This window comes from Melopsittacus undulatus, chromosome 1 (genome assembly GCF_012275295.1).
Source record: "Melopsittacus undulatus isolate bMelUnd1 chromosome 1, bMelUnd1.mat.Z, whole genome shotgun sequence".
Lineage (NCBI taxonomy): Eukaryota > Metazoa > Chordata > Aves > Psittaciformes > Psittaculidae > Melopsittacus > Melopsittacus undulatus.
In genome coordinates, this window is record NC_047527.1 from 129819954 (window position 1) to 129841627 (window position 21674).

Below are 21674 nucleotides of genomic sequence, written 5' to 3' on the forward strand. Positions count from 1 at the left end.
ACATTGTATTTCCTTTAATACACAGTTTCAGAGGTAGCCTGTGGAGATGCATTTCTTCTATTTTTTTCATTCATTTACTTATTTGCATAACAAATCAAGGCTTTCCAAAGCTTCAATCTTCCTTACAAAGATTTTTTTTTTGGTAGTTTAGAGATATTGGCTATGGGTCAGGTTCCTGAAAGAAGAAGCATCTGTTGTTACCTTATTTTCCTAATGATATGCCTGAATGAGATCAGGGATGTCTGAGCTAGGTTAGAAAGGTATAGGGAATGCTGAAATTACTAATAAAAAGGGAAAATAGCAACAGGATTTCTAATGTGTTCCACTGTCTTCTGCACTGTCGTGGTTTAAACCTAGCCACACAGCTCTTTCACTCACTCCCCCCCTTTCTCCCCCAACTCCCAGAGAGTTGGGGAGGAGAATCCAAGGAATGTAGCTACCACGGGCTGAGATAAGAACAGTTTAATAACTAAGGTATAACACAAATCACTACTGCTGCTACTACTACTACTAATAATAATGATAAAGGAAATAACAAGTGAAGAGAATACGACATCTCACCAGCCGCTGACCCATAACTCACCCCACCCTGCCCGACCGAGCACCAACCGATACCTCCTCCAACCCCCCAGAGCACTAGCCCTTCCGGGTAACTCTCAGTTACATTCTGGGCATGACGTGCTGTGCTATGGAATACCTCTTTGGCTAGCTTGGGTCAGGTGTCCTGTCTCTCCTTCCTCCTGGCCTCCCCTCCTCCCTGGCAGAGCATGAGGCTCAGAAAGTCCTTGGTCAGAGTAAATATTTGAGCAGTAACTAAAAACATAGGTGCTATCAGCACCTTTCCTAGGCCAAAAGTCAAAACACAGCGCTGCACCAGCTACCAAGAAGGAGAAAACATGACTGCTAGTTCTGACCCAAGGACATGCACCTATTAAAAGATTGCTTCTGCGGTACTGCAGGCGATGCCTCCAGTTTTGAAAAGTCAGTTTGAGGCTGTCATCACGCAAATCTTACTGTGTGTACAGGCATTGATTTAATTTGTAACTGAATCCTAACACTTCTTATAGCCTAAGGATCAGACTGACCCAAGTAAAAAAAGCAAAATCTGGCTTTCCCAGTGAATGTCTGATCATCTGTTATACTCCCTGTTCCTAAATAATTAACTGACTCAAGAAGTTTGTTTTGTACCTGGCAAAACTGAGGGCTCTAGGAAAGGAAATTTCTATTAGTTTGAGAGGCCATGTGATACAAAAGGAATTAATAATTAGCCATTGAGCATAGATACAGCAAAGAGCGAAATCCGCTGCAAGAAAAATGTCAGAGGCATGTGATGAATGCCTCTAGCCATCTGCTCTCCATGACCAGATTTAATATGCAGTATGGCCAGTTAACCTTCTGGCCAGGGTATTTCCAGCCAATGGCACATTGCCTCAGTGGGACTGGAGCATGCCATGGGCCAGCCAATGCAGCATAGATCTGTCCTGCACCAAGGGCAAGAGCATTTCAGCTTTGAGGCCTGAACAGGAAGCCTGAACAGGCTCCCAAAACTTGCATCCTAATGTTAACATCACAGCAGCTAATGCTTATTTAATTGTTGTTTCACAGACCTTAGTACAGAATACCTTTTGCTTGTTGATATTAAACAAAACCTACTCCATCTACATTTCTCATTCAGTAAAAGGAAGAAAAATGGTGTAATCTGTTACCAGTTGCTAAAAGATGCTGGTTAATTATATTCCTCTAAAATGCAAATTAAACATGCAATAATAACTTTGACAAATGAAAGCAGAGAATTTTATCTTTTCAATAATTATATCATCAGGTATGTTCACGTCAGTTTAATCTAATATGTAATTAAGTCATTCATATATTTGTGCAATTAATTAATTTGTATATGCAGTTCTCAGACTCTTCATCAATAACCTCTAGAAGGGCTAGATCTAGATTTCTGTTTCTTAATCACGAGCAAATAAAAACTGTGATGCGTACTGAAGTCTGTGTGACAATGACTGACAACCTACCAGTTTTAATACACCAGTGAAAGCAGATACATGCAGCCTTCACAGGAGGACTCCCATCTCCCAGCCAGGCTGGGAGTCCAATGCAAGCATGCAGGTTTTGCAGGCAACCCTCATTCAGAAAGGGATGGCTAAACCAAACACAGCTCTAATGTCCTGTTATCTCCTATTGAAAGATGTAGGATCTGATTCTGCTCTGGAAACTATTTTTCTACTACTTCTTATAAAACTGCATGTCTGCGACACTGAAGTTACAGGGCACCTTCTAGCTTTGTTTGGTGGCAATGGGAAAATGCACAGTTAAAATCTAAGTTGAGCATGTTCTTTTAAGAAGCTATTTGCAGTCTTCAGGCTCTATATTTCTCATTTTAATAAGTTATATTCACAATTAAGCCTCATCTTATAACTTTTATATATATGTAATGTACAAATAAATACAATTTATTTGTGCAAACAATATTACTAGCTTTCTGATCTGTTGGACATACTTGAAGTTAGTTGTCAGTCTTCCAGCAAGTAATGGAATTAATGAATTAATATGACAAAATATGGTTTAAAGGGAGAGCATAAATGTTTCTTTCTAAGAGCACTGTATGTCATCTATACTACACATTCATCTAAACCATTACAGGGTAATTAGTCTCCTTTTACATTAGATCATAAATGATATGAGATGTGTTCTCATCCAAATAAAAATTGTCAGATCAATGGGAGAAATCATGGCCCTTGAAATCCTTCTGATGTAAACAGGCCAAGGTTTCATCCATAATGATTATGCCTAATTCACACCTAAACTGCTTATATTTGCAGGAATATGTATGGACTATGTAGTAAAGATGACTAAAGTGGGACAAAAGGTCTGAGGATAGCACTCATGCTGCTGAAATTTCTGGTGAATCATATGACTATTTTCTAACTTCATTAAACTTATTCCCTTACACTTTTCAGACTAATTCTAAGTTAATCAAAGGCAGCCTTAATATACAGTGAGGTCTCTCAGGCTAGCCAGCTGTTGTTCAATATTATTCACTCAAATGTTGAACATACAGTTGTGGTGCTTTAGTGCAAACACCCATTCTCCTGAAAATCTATGACCATTCACTACTTGCTAGTTCCTATCTGCTATAAAGAGCTTCAGAAAAAAGAAATATGATATGTGGTGAAAGAATCACAGATGTCCATTGCGATAATAGTGAAGATTAGTGGATAAGTCACCCAATGAACTGAAGTTTATTCCCATAACTCCCTGGCAAATAGTTACAAGCATTTCAAATAAATGAAAGAAACATTAAAAATATCTGAACAATTGTATTGTTTTATACAGGAACTGAAGTTCTTTGGGCTCATTTTATTATTCCTTCATGAGAAATGAAGAATATCTCTGATACTATACAATCATAATAAGTCTGAAATGTTTTTAAAATTACAATCAGTTTTTAAACCAAGCTGTGAGATAAGCAATTATCTTCCTTTACAGATGGGTAAACTAAGGCACAGAGGAATTAAATAGTGGCTCAGCCTCATCCGCAACCACTCCAGTTCTCTTTCCTACAGAAAAACACAAAAGAAGCAGGGTTTTTTTTGTATTGGCGTATACCATACACAACCAAAATTGCATGCTTACTGCAGGTGTAATTTTTTAAGATGTTCATACAATCTAACAAAGGATGTGATGTTATACATACATATTTCTGTATTCCATATGAATCTTCATTCTTAAACTACAAAATTCCCTTGGAGCATAAGGCAGACGTAGAAAATCTATGTAGTTGCACAACCTACAACTTCATGATTTGAAACACCTAAGCATGCAGAATAAGAGTCTCTACCAGTCTATGAAACCTCACTCCAGTCCTAAGTTAAGGACCTCAGTACCAGGTGGGGTACATTTAGAATTCATTGATTAGGAATTTGAAAGCCCAAAGCACTCTCATAACGCTAAATTTCATCTCATGACTTCCTGACAACCATACATTGATCTGGGGGAGTTCCTAGGACAAACTGGATTCCCAGAGTTCTAATCTTTTGCCTAAATCATGAAAGTTTAGCTAATACTGTAAAAGTAGGAGCTTCGGATTGATGTTGTTCCAGCATCAGTGTGCTTCTGTCTTCTCACAGAATATGACTGTCTCACAGTTGTAAAGTTCCTTTCTTCTTGCTAATATACTAAATTACTAGGGCTACACAGTTGAAGACTGGGACAACATCTCTACATCTTCCTATGTCTTTGTTGGTTATTTTTATGAGGAAACACATTCAGTGTCTGATTATCTGGTCATTAATCATTAATGAGTGTGAAACTCATTTTTCCAGTAGTGCATTGCCTCCCCTATTTCATGGGTGATAATAATATTCTAAATCCTGACACAGTTGAAGTATAAACAATTTGTACATGTCTATATTAGCAGACATACACATTCTAAAAATGAGCCTGTTGTTTATGTGGTAGAACTAGTGATGAGTTATGGCTCCTAAGAAACAGAACATCATGTTTCTTTCTGCAAAGAGTAGGATTGTAATACAGGAACCTTTTTTTTCATTAAATGAACAACATTCCTAACCACACAGAAAATGTCTTGTGTGAAATGCCCCGTATGTGTTAAGAGATTATGCATTTGATAGTGTCTATCTATGAACAGGCACAAAAGATACACTGACTCAATTTAGAATCATAGAATCATAGAATAGTTAGGGTTGGAAAGGACCTTATTTAAGGATATTATACAGAAAGAGAGGGGAAAAAAAACAACCAAGAACTGTAAGATCTTGCTATATGCCCAATTTGAAGTGAGTGGTCTTTTACCTCACAGAAGCTTGAAAAGACTTGCATTTAGAAATTCATTACAGGTTTCAGGAAAAGACTGAAACATATTTTAGTATTGTCGTGGTTTAAACCAAGTCCCCCAACTCCCGGAGAGTTAGGAAGGAGAATCCAAAGAATGTAGCCCCCACGGATTGAGATAAGAACGGTTTAATTGCTAAGGCATAACACAAAACCCCTACTGCCATTTACTACTACAAATAATAATGATACAGCAAACAGCAAGTGAAAAGAATACAACACCCCACCAGCCACCGACCCATAACTCACTCCACCCTGCCCGGCTGAGCACCGCGTGCTCCCTCCTCCATTTTCCTCTAGAGCTCCACCCCTCCTGCTCTCTCTCCCAGTATGCATCCTGGGCATCACGTGCTATGGTATGGAATACCTCATTGACTAGCCTGGGTCAGGTGTCCTGTCTCTCCTTCCTCCCGGACTCCCCTCCTCCACCTGGCTGGAAAAAACCTTGAACAAAAACACCCTCAAAACATGCTCAAACCATGACAAGGATTAATGTACTAAATTGCAATTGAAATTTATGTGAAATTATGGAATTATGTTATTTTAATTTGCTTTGCCTCACTAAATGACAGATTTGATCTTACCTTGATGAAAGACTTCTCAGCATTTGATTCTTTTGGGTGAACCAGAACAAGGTTTACAATTCAGCATAAAGACCATGAAAATTCCTGGCTATTTCTAATTTACCAGACACATTTCACTCATTTTAATTGAGATTTTTTTTCCTGATTTGGGGTTCATTCAAAATGTAAACTCTTTGAAAACAGGAAGTGGGAAATGTTTCGTTCAGGTGAAAATACATGTGGACACAAGCCCACACAAGATACAAGAGCTCCCAGAGAAACATTGTTCTGACACAATGATGAATTCTGAAGTTATTTAGTTATACCCAGAATTTGCAAGTCCTTATTACTTAATAAGAAATATTTTCTTCAAACCACCCACAATAGTTTTATACAGTTCTACTCACTGTGGGCAGCTTTCATAGCAAATACTAGAATGGGTAGATTAGATGACTACTTAGATTTTAAAAATCCCAGTCAGTGCGTTTGATTTGTTTCATGAAGCCTTTTGTTTTATTGCCCTGCACCTCACAAGGTGACTGTGAAACCAGTCTGCTGTGAATGAGTTAGCTGTTAGCAAAAATGTTCTAATGGTGAATGGTAAACGTTAATATCGCACACATTAATATTTGCACAAACATTGAGTAGAAGAGGAAAGAGAAGGGAAATAAATTAATTGACATCCAGATCAACTGATCTTGATGAGTTTATAAAATGAATTACATTTCTTCATTTGCAAGATTATTTAAGATCAATCTTTCTGGATGTAATTACCATGTGATTAATATGAATAAACTAAGCAGAAGAACAGACATAATTTCGTTTCATTCTATTACACGGATGACTATTGTTTCAATGTCAAACAAAATTAAGCTTTGGCCTTAAAAAACTACATAGCAATCTTAGGATGCATTTAGCATGATAACTTCATGGGGTTTGTTTGGCTGATAGTTCATTTTTAAATAATGTCATGTGCATCTTTAATATCTTCTGAAAACCTTGATGAAAAATATCAACACTAGGCTGTGCTTTAGTACTGTCAGATTTTTAATTTCAGAAAGTGTAAACATTGCCAAGTTTTGAAGGTCTGAACCAAGGATACTGACATAATTTTCAAAGGCATGGGTAATACCTCAGGACCTCCCTTCAACATAAAACTCAGAGGTCTGACACAAGAAAAGCTCTCTATAATCCACTTTGTGTATAACAATACTGTCACACGTCCTTCTTGATCTTTCCTGAATCCACATGCTGAATTGTGTTTTGCATATGAGGTTCAGGTGATGTATTTTATTACTGATACTGTTTCACCTGTGTTTAGTTCCAGTGACATGGAAAACACTGCAGCCAATTGTCCTTATTACACTCCCTGTGTATTTCTCCCCAGTGCACTTGCACAGGGGGAAGATGTGAGCATGGAGTGTACTTAACTGCCCGGCTGAATGGCTCTGTAATGTAGCTTCAGCATGGCATAAATTAAGCTGTCATTTTTTTGGCAGCAAGTGCAGAGAGGCGATTTTCCTGTACTGTAACATTTGAAACAACAATTTTCTGGCTCCAGTAGTAACTGACAGTTCTGTGTGATACATGCTCAATGTTTGTGCTTCAGGGTCTGCAGCTGGAAAAAACCTTTGGGGCAAGGTATTGTCTTTATTAGCAAATGGAGCTTGCAGTCACAGAACACTAATATTTCCTAACTCTGTTTCAAAGAACCTATCACTTGCACCCTAAAAGATTGTACTTAAAATTTACTAGGTTCTATCAAGGTATTTAACAGTGTTGCTTATATGCAAAACACTATTTTTGATAATGACCTCAGACCTATTTTCATTAGGAAGATTGGTTACTTAAAGAGAGCTGGCCACTGGCATTTTATTAGCATGTGTGCCAGGATGGAGGATGAACGACAGCCAGGTTTGGAAATTATCTTGGAATGCTTGGCCACATTCAGGCTGATGAAGAAGGAGGATGCTGATGAGGTGCTGACAGTACTGGGAAAGGAGGGAAGCAGCCCATTTCCAGTATGCACTAACACAAGACTCTGAACATATCCTTCCGCAAGCTGTTAGTGAAGGTTTCCTTCACTGTCTGGCAAAAGGTACACAAGGTCATTTCACAGAAGGGAGGGGGAAGAGGAAATTAAAGAATCACCTGCATGAGTGAAAAGTTGTTTTTTTAAATGCGTGGATTTTGCAGTGTTTTGTTTCAGAACAATCTTTGGTCATAACTTTTTTAAGGATTCTGAGACACGTTCTGCTTTTCTAGTACAATAGTGAAATCAGGGGAATTGCCCTAGATTTGCAGTTATACAAATCAAGGTAGGAATCAGTGCAGTGTACTACATAGTAACTTTTCTACCATTGCTAAAAATATTTTGAGTGCTCCTTAAGCATTTGGATATTTTGACACCTGTATATACATACCTTCACTACTTACAGCCTGATTTACTGCTGTTCCTGTTAACGTGAGCCCTGGCAGACGCTGTCAGCAGACTTCTCTACATGCTGCCAATCACTCATTGTCCATTTCAAACATTTTGGACACAACCCTCTCATTTTTAAGGCATTCTTCCGATGTCTAAGTTCAAGTGTTTCTGAAGTTGGTGAGTTAGAATGTATGCACTGCAGGCATCTGTATGTTTAGATTTTTTTAATAGAAGATTTTTTTTAGCAAAAACCTAATCTTATTTCCTCAATGATATGTAACCCTTTCATAAAATCATCTGTAAAAGTAATGATACCTGAGATACAGGAGTGCTCATAATGATGATTTCTACAAGGGTGGTTTCCTCAAGGCTTGGAAGGCTCATCAGCTCCATCATTATGTCATTTTTCTTTGTCTTAATTGCAAGCAGAGGGCACTATAGCAAAAAGAAGTATTTCTAGGACATTTCTTTATTTTTTTTTCCCCTTAAGAGTTGATGTTAGATCACAGTCCTCCCAAATTTAAGGCGCTGGAATGAGCTGCACGAAGTAAGAATAGTGGAATTTTATGCTTAATCAGGTTTTATGTTAGTCGAGTAGGCTGGAACTCACATAATTGTAATGAATGAGATGCTTTTCTTTAAATACACCAAGGGAACTGCCAATTTATGTACATTACATGCACACATACATTTACCTTTCCAAAAGAAAAGTACGGATGATGCACACAGCAATAGAATTAATAGGGAATCTTAGACTCCGGCAATGTAAGCTTTGTATTCCAATGCATTAACTGTAGCTTTACTTAAAAATACTGTGCAAAGTAATATTTATTCTTACCTCTGAAACATAAACAAAATCTGTTTGCCAGGTCTAGAATATCAGAGTAAGCCACTGCAGCTTTTATGTGAAGTTTTAATATGAATCTGTGTAATGCAGTCTTCTGTGTTTTTATAGCTCCAAATCTCAGGCAGTATTTCCAAAAGTATTGTTATGCATTTATATGACTATTCTGTTGTCTTTTAACTGGCTTTTTTTCCCCATGAGTCTGAAGTATACTTGTTAAAGCTGAAATGCCAAGTATCTTCTATTTTTCTCCATATTATCAGCACTGCTGGGCTTTAGTATTACCGTGCTTTGTCAATGTTAATGTAATGGCAAATGATGAAGATGCACTTTGGCAGGAAACATTTCTAGCCCTTAATAATAAACAATTTCTACACCTCAAATTGTTGCTATACATGAGCAAGTTTAGTCAACCCCTGAAAAGAACCTGTACCTTCTCATTACAGGGCAGCAGTAGTGAGAAAGCAATTCACCAAGATGCAGGGTTGTCAATCACCCATATTTTCTGCTATGAGTAGATAACTCCAATTGATTTAATCATAAAAGAATAACAGGAAAACTACATTGATTTCCAAATCCCTAATGTGAACATTAGAACATATTGACTAAGTTGCATGAAAAAAGGTTGTATCCATTTATATGAACTGAAGTAATATCAATATTTGATCATTAAGAAAAAAATATGGTAGTTTGCAGTCATCTCAAAATGAACTGAAGAAACATTATGCAGTGCAAAGGTAGATTCTGGATGGGTGAAAGTGATAATACTTTCTAGTATTCATAGGATAAGAAAAGAAAAAAATCCATATTTTCAGGCAAATGCACTTGCAATTAATTGCAATTGGCTACTTACACAATCCTATAGCACTGGTGTCTTGGGTTCAGCAGTAGCAGTCATTTTTCTCCTTCTTAGTAGCTGGTGCAGTGCTGTGGTTTTGACTTTCAGCCTGGGAAGAGCGCTGATAACACCAATGTTTTTAGCTGTTGCTCAATAATGTTTAGTCTGACCAAGGACTTTCTGAGTCTCATGCCATGCCAGGGAGGAGAGTAAGCCAGGAGGAAGCAGAGACAGGACACCTGACTCAAACTAACCAAAGAAGTATTCCATACCACAGCATGTCATGCCCACTATATACACTGGGAGCAGCTACCCGGAAGGGGAGATCACTACTTGGGTCAGGCTGGGTATTGGCTGGCAGGTGGTGAATGCTTGTATTCTCTTCCCTTGTTATTTCCCTTATCGTTATTATTATTGGTGGTAGCAGTAGTGGTTTTGTGTTATACTTTAGCTACCGGACTGCTCTTATCTCAACCCGTGGGAGTCACATTCTTTCCATTCTCTTCCCCATCCCTCTGGGAGCTAGAGGGAGGAAGGAGGGGGAAGTGAGTGAGTAAGCTGCATGGCTGGCTGGGCTTAAACCACGAAAACTGGTAAATAATATAACATTGTTTTTATTAAAGACACCAATTAGCAATAGAAGACTCACAGTAAGTGATCCCTGCTCACCAAACCAAACTGTCAAAACAGAAGAATAAGAATATAACAACTTTAAAAAATATTTTATGTTTTCCCAACAAAGATGCCAAAACAATGATATTTTGGCTCATATAACATCCTAAACTGACCTTAATTTGCAGTGAAAGGCTCAGTAACAAAATTTGTTTTAAAGTTCTAAGAAATTGGTATCACCTTGAACCTTTTTTTTTTTTAAATGTAAGGTGGCTGTCAGGGCTTCAGTGCTCTTTAGTGCAACTTATCAACTGGAAGTGAGAACAGAAGTATCTTTGTGCCGGGACAGTTTTTTGCAAACAACTGTTAAAGGAGGAAGAATTCTAAACTGCAGAGAAGGTGACATCCTGTCCAACTTAGACTTCTGTTCATGCCTTCAAAGACAGGTATTACCTGGAGACATCCACTGAAAATCCTACAGTTTGACACCACCTTTTAACTGCGGGACCTAATGGGTACAGCTACACTACTGATAGAGTGAGCTGGTACAAGATAGTTTTACTGGAAATTCCCTTTGTATCTATAGGAGTCTAATCACAGAATCCCAAGGGTTGGAATGGACCTCAAAAGATCATCTAGTCCAACCCCCCTGCAAGAGCAGGGTAACCTAGAATACATCACACAGGAACTTGTCCAGGCAGGCCTTGAATATGTCCAACATAGGAGATTCCACAACCCCCCTGGACAACCTGTTTCAGTGCTCTGTCACTCTTACAGTAAAGAAGTTGCTCCTGATGTTCACATGGAACCTCCTATGCTCCAGTTTACACCCATTGCCCCTTGTCCTATCACTGGATATCACTGAAAAAAAACCTAGCTCCATCATCCTGACACCACCCTTTACATATTTGTAAACATTGATATACTTGAATGTACCACTCATGCAATCCAGCTGATTTCCCCCTTGGTGGAAGCATGGTTGAAGTCACACACAGAGGCACCATGCAGACCACCTTACTTGTGAGGCAGAGCCAGGCACAGCCAGTTTGCGTGGAACCAGTGTCCAAAGCAAACTTCATTGCCAGTAAAGTTATGAGGCAGACATGAGGTCCTTGATTCAAAGTGTCTTGCAGCAAATCAAACCCTGCACCTTCTTTCTGTGCACTTTACCAGTTAGTAGTGTAGATATTTCTACATCTTTTTGTGATCCATTTCAGCTTTGCCATGGGATCTTGAAGAGCACTCAAGAGCACAGGAAGTTTCAATGTAGCTCGAGCAAATAACGAGATGTAACTGCACACTTCAGGACACAAAATAGTAAAGTTTATTTCAAAATCCAAAGATTCTGCCCTTCAGAAATAATAAGAGAAAATGTTCTTTTATGACCAGAATTAGCAGCTTCCTTTGCAAGACAAAATTTGCTGAAAGCAGGCAAACAAATTTCGGGAAAGTACAGCTAACCTAACATGAAAATCTCTTGGAGGAGGCTTGTGAAATAGACAAAAAAGAAATAGGGAAAATAGTCACTCAATCTATTTGGCATACAAAACCAAATACAAGACAGTAGGAGTTCTGACAAATGAAGACAGCAAAGTTAGGTGAGTTGTCTGAATATGCATGTGAGTCCAAATGTGGAAAATTGCAAGTTCAGTTAGAACTCAGATTCAAAGCCCCTGAAGTCACTGGAAAGATTCTCATTGATTTCATTGACTGAATTAATTCGAAAAAACTTTGCTCAACAGAAAAGTATTGCAACATTAAACAGTAACTGCAGGATCAAACATGTTGGGTGTCTTTTAGCTGGAGCATTGAAAGAACCTCTCATATGCTGTGTCATATGTTGTGATGCATGATTTTTCATGAGGAGATGTGCTAAACATCTGGGCTTTACAAACTTTCTCAAGTATAATTGATTATTATAGGTCTGTTCATGAATAGGGGAAGACTTTTTATCACACATGTACATGTGTGATAAAAACGTGTTTATGCGCACATGTAGCACACAATGAACTTGCATGTCAGCAATATTCAAACTGCAATTGTGTTTGTGCAGCAGTGTAACAACACTCTCATTCTGTGCTCAATGTCTAATGGGCTATAAGAAGGTCAACTGATTATACTTTAATTATGAGTAATCTATTATCTTTTTTTCTAATTTTTTTATCAGAGAAGTTTGTGATTTTGGTCTGGAATATTATGAAGAAGGTTGTAGCCTAAAGACATGTTGAATTTAACTGAGTAAACAGGCACTCAAGGAGCTATAAATCCAAGAAATGTTTGTTATTCAGATAAAATGAGAAAAAACTCCTATTTTGGTGCTGCTTAATATTCTATATCTAGATAGTCTAGTGAAAATAATAAATATTGTATTAATTTTTATGACTAAATATTAACTTCAAAGAAACACTTGATATGTTAACCTTCATCTTTATATTTAGGAACTGAATACAGTATATAACTGATGGCTGGTATGTACTGAAAAATTCTCTTTACTTTGACTACACAGATCTTAGCAAGTCACTATCTTTGCTGTTTTAGTTTATTTCTTGAGGGGAAAAATTCATGCCAAAACCAATTCTGGTCCTTCATCCCTGAAATTCATTTGAGTATGGAGCAGGGTCTTAGGATAGACAAGTCATGAGAGTTCTTCATCGGTCCTTTGAGAAATAACAGCTTTCTGCCTTTTTCTCTAACTTCAAACACAGTTTTGTTTGCAATGGGGTAAGATGTTTACATCCTCAACTAGATATAGAAAACAAAGATGATATAATTTCACTGATAGGGCTCATATACATTTCAGTTCTCATTTAAATATCTCATTTAAATAGCAGAATAATCCCAGATTTGTGAAAAACATAGAAGGGAGACAACTTTTCAAATTCAATAGCGAAGACAAAGATTAGATCACTGTGCTATTTCCCAAGTTTCCTATAACAAATCATCTGCCAGAGATGGAAAACTTACAATGAAAAAAACTGAACCACTTATTTCTTGTCCTTGAAGTAGAACTTTCCAGAAATGCAGCGAAGTATTTTGTCCAGCTAGGATCCATACGGAGATGAGGTGCAAAAATTACAGAGAAAAGTGGTACTTTTCAGTGCCACTGTGGAATGGCCATGTTTTCTGGGAACCACAGGTAGTTGCAGCATGACCCTTAGCAAGAGTGTGCAGCTGAACTGTGTGGAGATGGCTGTGTAAGGTATCTGTATGCTCTACGATATGAACTTACCTCTGCTAGGAATGATTGCAATTACTTACTCCTCTTATTTCCTAATGGAGTCTGCCTGAAAATACAGTAGCTCCTATACATACATGAAAATCAATGCAGAAGAATATCAGGCCAGCTGAAATCACTCAGTCAGGGTGATTCCAGGAAAAGTCAATGAAGACATTTGTCACAGTCAGCATTTGGACAGAACATGAGGACCATGAGAACTACTGATGGATATTTCCATGGTCAGTGCCATGGTACAAAAAAAAAAGTGTAATTTCCTTTGGCTAGTGACATAAAACATGAAATCACACTATTAATTAACTATCTTCTAATGGGGTGAATGTTGCTCACTGAAGCATCAATCCTTTTTTTTTTAAATCCATTGAAAATAAACCAAGAACAATAATTAAAAAAAAAATGTCTGAACCCAGGACAGCCTTTGACTGCCATATCACACCAACACTGATTTAAAATTACAAGATTCCTCAGGAAAAATGAAGCATTGAGAAAGTATTTATCACAGACCCCCCTTGTAACTGGTACAGTGTATCATCATGTACAAACTTCTTTTGGAAGTTGTGAGTTTTGTAACCCAACTTCTAATCTGATGGATATTAGGAAATGTGCTCCAGAGTCCTTTAAGCTTATATATTAAGTATATATTAAAAATACTTGGAAATGAAGTTTAATCAGTTACCAGACACAAAATCAAAATTTTGAAAACCAACCCAATTACTTACATTTAAGTGTCACAAAGCTATTATATATTTGGTTAAATAAGAACAATGAAGAAACCAAAAAGACTACCACTGATTTCCATGTTTGTTGCACTGCTTTAGAACTGCCATAAGCCTTTAATAGCTTTAACAGAAATACAATCTGCTGCAGTATATTTTATTTCCAATGTTAAAATGGAAAAGGCAAACCAAGCAGAGTGGGGTAAGTTCACATGTTTTTTTCATTAGATACTCTGAAGTTCTGATCATTAATGCATGTCACATTCCCTTTTTTACTGAAACTATTTTGGCAACTGGGACAACTCACATTTATTTCTTGGACTCTGGCTGTGGGAGTTAGAGCAGCAGACTGCCGACAGGACTCATTGTTATGTCTCTGAGCCAGTGTTTCTCACATCTTGTTGTTCGGCTTTTTCCAAATGAGAATTTGTTTTTTAATTAACAGGCAAACAAACAAAGAAGGAGGCTGTTAGTTCTAGAACAAGGAGTGCTTGTTGGTCAGCATCTTAGGACAGCTGGTGCAGGGTGGAGAAGAAAGAATTTAATACAGAATTGAGTTTGCTTTCGGATATTGATCTCTTGAGTCCCTTCACAGGATGGCCAGCCACAGCAGAGCCCGAGGGCTGGCCTGAGGGAGCTGTGTGCCTTTGTGCCATGGGCTTTTGGAAGCAATTCCCACAGCCACATGGAAACTATAAATTCTCCAGAAACCTGCTGCTTCTCAGGGCAGGATGTGTCCTTTCTGCTCCACTACTGGGTGGTGTTTTACCATGGTGAAGTGGCCACAGCAGAAGCTGTGCTATAGCATGCTCTTTACAGTCCAGCTGTTGAGTAGCAGAACATCTTAGAAAACTGTCAGGAGCATAACTCTGTAGGCAGTAATTGACCTACATAAGACTATTGCTTACCCTGCAGCCATGTGGAGCCCCAAGAGGAACTGCAATAGCCAAAAGGAGCATGAAACAAGACAGTTAAACCACCTTTCTCATCAGCTAATCCCAAAAATCCTCTAGGGATGTGCCAGTAGCAGAAGTCTTCGCAGGATAATTACATTCTCCAAAGGCCAGTGCAAAAAAATGTGGGTTGCGTCCAATTCAGTTTTCTGTACTCTATCAGTTCACCCCAGGAACTTCACATTCACTTTAGGACTTTTCCTCTAAGACATTTAAGTGTGGCTTAAGCTCTCTTCTGGAACAGGTTGTTTATGTGGAGTAAAACACCGGTTTATCTGAATACCCCATGTTTCAATTACATTTGAATGTGACTCACTATGCACATACTTAAAACAGTTAAATTGACTAATAGTTACCTCAGTATTTATTCCTCTGTGCAGTCTGTGCTTCTGTTACCTCTCTGAGAGCATTATATTGCCTGGAGAACTGGGGTGTAATTTTCACCAAATCTGTTTAATAGCTGCTATAGTTACAACACAGGTGATAAACGGGCCTTGCGTCCCCCAGGAGCTCGATAGCTATAAAGCAGTACATTACCAGCACACTGAAGCAACAAAGCACTTGCTAAGGATGCAGTACTTGAGACTGCAAAGGGCTATGCAAGGTTTTTCTCAGTGCTGCCCACCTGTCTTACCCCTTCATATCCCACTCTGTCACAGCCATGTCAGCAGAGATAGTGATGTAAATGTGACCTTGAGGTTTATTATCTTACACACAGCAGCATGGTTACATTTATATAGTCCTGCAGTGCCAAAGCACTTATATTGCCATAAAGACAGTTAGTCTAGAATAAATATTCCCACAAGTCAAATAAGCTAAACCAGTACAAAAATCTTGACACTAGCATTACTGTGCCTGTACTACTAGTCTTGATATAACACTTCCAAACAAATTATTTATGCCAGCACAAGATCTGTGCAATCCTAGGCTTTTTTTTTTTTCTTGAATACATGACTTCGAGGGCAGGATATTCTTTGAAGAACTGCCATGTATTTTAAAAACAAAGTCAAGCTCAAAACAGGAGAGAGCAGATAAATAAATGTAAAAAGCATGTGTGGCTTCCATAAGTGGTAACAGTCTGAGAAGCAGTCTTTAACATACTTCTTACTAGCTGGTAGGCTATTGAATAGCATCTCCTTACACAAGGCATTTCAGCAACACTTAGTTTAAGTGAAAAACAAACAAAACAAAAAAAAGAGTGAAAGAAACTCCTTGTTTACAAAGCTTCTAAGGGGAGATTTTCACTGCACCACTCATAATTATGAGTAACTGCAAATGTAAGATAATTCATACAGATAATCTTCCTGTGGGGAAAAAAGTGCTGGTCCGAGCAAATGTGATTTGAAAATGTCTTCCCTCACTTTGCTTTATCCTACATCCAGTTCTCTTAACAGCAACACAACAGAAGGGCTTTTGTAGCAGAGATGCTTATTTTAAAATAACTCAGACCAAGAAGAGTCTCTTTAATTTGAGACAAGTTACTCGATCCCCTTTTGTTTACTTGGTAGCATTGCTTTTCCTCCTACCTGCTGTCTTCCCAAGGTGTAAACAATCATTCACACCAGGGAACACAGTGGCCTTACCTGCCTTTAATTTATGCAGCATTTTAAATTGTGCCATTATTGCAGGTGTGGCCAGGCTTTTGTTGAGGCTTCTTTAAAGGAAAAAAATACATTCTGATCTACCTGCTTGGATCTGTCAAGAGCCCATTTGTATGCACGCAGCTAATGTGCTAGAAATAAAAGCCACAACCTGTCGAGTAAAATCCTGCACCTGTATGGAGCAGTTAAATTGTTCCATCTACCATTATTCTCAGAGATCAAAGGGCCCTCACTGTGAGAGGCTCTGAAGAAATAAAGAAAATGATAGACCTACTTGTCCTTGAGCAAAAAAAGAAGGGGTGGGGGAAAGAAAGAAAAGTAGACTAGTTCAACTACCTGAAGGAGCTTTTGTTAGGCATGGGCACAACATGAACGCATTCTTTCACATTAAGACCCAAGAGGAAGAAATTCATTCACCCTTATTATAGTGACGTAGCTATGGCATTGATGTGTTTTTAACCTTGAATAATTGTTGTCTCTAAAGCTCCAAACAAGTTTTATCCTGTCCACAGGTCAGTTTTGTTACAAAGGCCAATTAGTGGTGCTACCTTAGCCTGCAGCAAAAAGCCAAGTAATGGTGGGACATGCCCCATCCAGAGGTGATGAATAGCCTGTAAAGCTATAATTTGAGAAGGGGGAGGGGGGCTTTGAAGCATTTACCTTACATGGAACTCCATTGTCACTGCAGGCTGTTTGATCTTTAAATAATTTACTTAATGATCTCACCATGGGAGCAATTGGCAGAGCAAGATTAGGTTGTAAGGGCCTAATGGACATGGGAAAACTTAAAATTACTAGAAGAGAGGTATGTACAGAACTGATGTTTTTTTTTTTTCTGTGTAGATTCGTGATTTATGTGGGGGAGAAGCTAAAAATTATAGCATTTGCTTGTTGTGTTCTGGTAAAAGAAACGAGAAGAAATTCTGCATTTGGTGAATGTTTCAGGGAATTCCAGTTCTTACTCTTTAAATCTTTGTGGGTTTATTTTGCTTCTCCTTTAAAAAAGTGACCAAGGGAAATTATTGTTTTATAATAGATTAATAGGTCAGCAATAAAAACCTTTGGCCACTGTGAATAGGCTGTTCTTAAAAGGTCGTGCTTAGCATAATATTTCATTTTTGATAAATAAAGGGTTGGAAAGTCTGTAGCAGAAGCTTGTGAATGGGAAAAGTGCAGCATGACCCCTTTTACTCAGTAAATATTGTAAAATAAGAATTATTAGCTCACTTTGTAATCACATGAAAACTGAGCAGCATTTTGTAGATACAGTATTTGGGCTATTCTACAGTATCCTGAATATACAACATTAGTTACTGAGGCACCCTTAATTACTTGCAGATAGCAATTGTTGCATTCCTGTGGTATTGCACATTTGTCTCTACAAATACAAGTAAAATGTCTATATAAATTCAAATACATAGGGTAGTAGTCTCATCTGCTTTGAACATATGAATAGCTTTTTAAAAAGTTCTTAGAAGGTGAGCCATTTCTGGCCCTGAATCAGGAAGAAAATGACACAGTATCTCTTACTGATCCTGATTCATATATGAACGTAGAACATGGCCTTTATTACTACAGCTCATCCAATGTCTTTTGAGAAATTTTGAAACTTATTTTTTTCAAGGTTCCTGCACTTTCAGTTGTTCTTCCCCTTTTTTCAGTCTTCTCTTTCTCTCTTTTCTCTCTTTTCTCTTTCAGGCCTTATAGAAAAAGACTCAGTAAGTTGCAATAGGCTACACTGAAAAAGCATAACCTATGAGGACAGCTGAAAACAGATGGAAAACACCATCCCTGCACTTGTTAAAAATATTTCAAAGAAAAATCATCATCTGTAAAAAACTGTGCAATAAGAGGTTTATATTGGAGAAGAGTGGGAATGTATTTAACAGACGTGAAGATGTTGTCTGATGCAACCCGTTGGCATGTGCTTTCACTGTAGATCTAAACTTAATTTAAATTGGGGTCTTTGCCGTAGAAACTCTGGAAGTTTGTTATTGAAAGAAAGTTAAAACCTCAAGGTATAAGCTGAGAAGGACAAGCCTGATAGTCCCTGATCATCTACTTCTACCATGAGAACTTTGATTTTAGGTACTTCTTGGTTGACTTGTGGGTTGATCCTTCATTTTTGTTGAATATTGGATGAAGAACAAAGAGTTTGGCAGAGTTGAGGACAGTTCAATGACAAGAAAGTATGAGAGCCAGAGCTAGCCTGTCAACGCCATCCTGCCCCAAAACTGGACACACTTCTGGTGGATTTGGAGAAAAAGAAAGAAGCATTGGAATTGGTGCAAGAGCTGAGTAAGTGAGAGCAGTAGGGTTTGTTAATTTTACTAGCAAATTTACAACATTGGTGAAAATGTATTGTAGTCTTCAGTCACTGACACTGGAAAACACACGGTATTTAGGTGTGATAAGTTTACCTTCTTTTCAGTTGCAGGCTCAGCTGATAGTCTAAACATGTAGATTTTATAGTCCACTTTTCTATTCCATTGATTACATGTTTGATATAAGATATAGTTCCAGCTAAAAGCAAAAAATAACCTAGAATTAACAATTAATTTAAAATAATATCTAATGGTTTAATAGTAATGCATTGTTCTAAAACTGGAATTATACGTTTAACACATATGATTGTGTATTTTAATTTTATGCATTTCAAAAGTATTTAAATTATGTGTAGTGTTATGTCGGTGATCCCTGTCCTGCTCTCCCAAGGACACCACCAAACTTTTCCCTCTTAAAAGAACTAAATAAATGTTAAACACTTAGGAATTTTTTTGAGCAGTAACAGATAAGAGTCCTGAGTTTGAATCAATACATCCAGGCAGAAAAATAATCTCTTACTTAAACAAAAGGAATGGTCCAAGAAACAATACTCCTGCCTCATATGAGGCCATGAGTGTGGTCAGAAGCAGATAAATACATCACTGCTTAGAGCTGCTGTGACATAAACACAAAGTCATGAATACAAAACCGATGTGTTTTTCATTGTCAGAAGTAAAACCAAAAAGGGAACAAAAGGAAGACAGCAAATGGGGCTGAGTGTCCAAAGCATATCCAGACTCTGAGGGAGCAGGAGTGAAGGGAAATAGAGGAGGATGATCGCCAGCTGCTATGTCTTTAAGAGGGGGGGACTGTACACTGCACCACACATAATATCCCTAGCACTCAGAGATGGCACGGTTCACCTGCAGATGTGTACCTTGGAAAGAACTGGAGCAAACAGCAAGACTGTTGGTTGATATTCAAGTATCACCTACCACAAGCTCAGGAGTATTGCATCCTAACAAGAAGGAAGTGCAGCAGGAGGTCCAGGAGACCTCCTTGGATGGATAAGGAGCTGCTGAGGAAAATTAGAAGGAAAAAAGAGGCTTATAAAAGGTGGAAGCTAGGACAGGAGGCCTGGGAAGAATACAGGGATGTTGTCTGGGAAGCTAGGGACCAGGTTAGGAAAGCTAAGGCCCAGTTAGAATTAAACTTGGCTAGGGATGTGAAAGATAACAGGAGGGGATTCTATAGGTACATTGCAAATAAAAGACAGACTAGGGACAACATAGGCCACCTCTGGAAGCTATCAGAAGAACTGGCTACACAGGAATTGGAGAAGGCTGAGGTTCTAAATTACTAATTTGCCTCAGTTTTCACTGTCAAAGGCTCTGACCACACCACCCAAGTCTTAGAAGGCAAATGCAGGGACTGTGAGAATGATGACCCCAGGCCCACTGTATGAGAGGATCTGGTTCGAGACAATCTTAAGAACCTGAACGTACACAAGTCCATGGGACCTCATGAGATCCATCCACAGATCCTAAAGGAGCTGGCAAATGAAGTTTCTAAACCACTGTCCGTCTTATTTGAAAAATCATAGCAGTCAGGTGAAGTCACCAACAACTGGAAAAAGGAAAGCCCTCATATTCAAGAAGGGGAAGATGGATGACCCAGGGAATTGCAGATGAGTCAGTCTCACCTCTGTGCCAGGCAAAATCTTGGATCAGATTCTCCTGGAAAGCATGCTAGGGCACATGAAAAACAGCAAGGTGGTTGGTGACAGCCAGCATGGCTTCACTAGGGGGATATCCTGCCTGATCAATTTGGTAGCCTTCTATGATGGGGCTTTGGAAATAATGGACAGGGGTGGAGCAGTTGACGTCATCTACCTGGACTTGTCAAAGCATTCCACACTGTCCCACATGACATCCTTGTCTCTAAATTGGAGAGACATCAATTTGATAGATGGACCACTTGGTGGATAAAGAACTGGGTGGATGGTCGCACTCAAAGAGTTGTGGTCAATGGTTCAATGTCCGGCTGGAGACCAGTAACGAGTGGTGTCCCTCAGGGATCTGTGTTGGGACCGGTCTTGTTTAATGTCTTTGTCGCTGACATGGACAATGGGATTGAGTGTGCCCTCAGCAAGTTTGCTTATGACACCAAGCTGTGTGGTTCTGTTGATACTCTAGAGGGAATTAATGCCATTCAGAGGGACCTTGACACACTTGTGAGGTGGGCTGATGCCAACCTCATGAAGTTTAACCATGCCAAGTAAAAGGTCCTACACCTGGGTCAGAGCAATCGAAGGCACAGCTACAGGTTGGGCAAAAAGGAAATTCATAGCAGTCCTGAGGAGAAGGACTTGGGGGTCTTGGTTGATGAGAAAATGAACATGAGCCGGCAGTGTGCGCTTACAGCCCAGAAAGCCAACCATATCCAGGGCTGCATCAAAAGGAGTGTGACCAGCAGGTTGAAGGAGGTGATCTTGCCCCTCTACTCTGCTCTTGTGAGACCTCACTTGGAGTATTGTGTGCATTTCTGGTGTCCTCAACATAAAAAGGACATGAAACTGTTGGAACAAGTCCAGGGGAGGGCCACGAGGATGATCAGGGGACTGGAGCACCTCCCATATGAAGACAGGCTGAGAAAGTTGGGGCTGTTCAGCCTGGAGAAGAGAAGGCTGCATGGAGACCTCAGAGCAGCTTTCCAGTATCTGAAGGGGGGCTATAGGGATGCTGGTGATGGGCTATTCATTA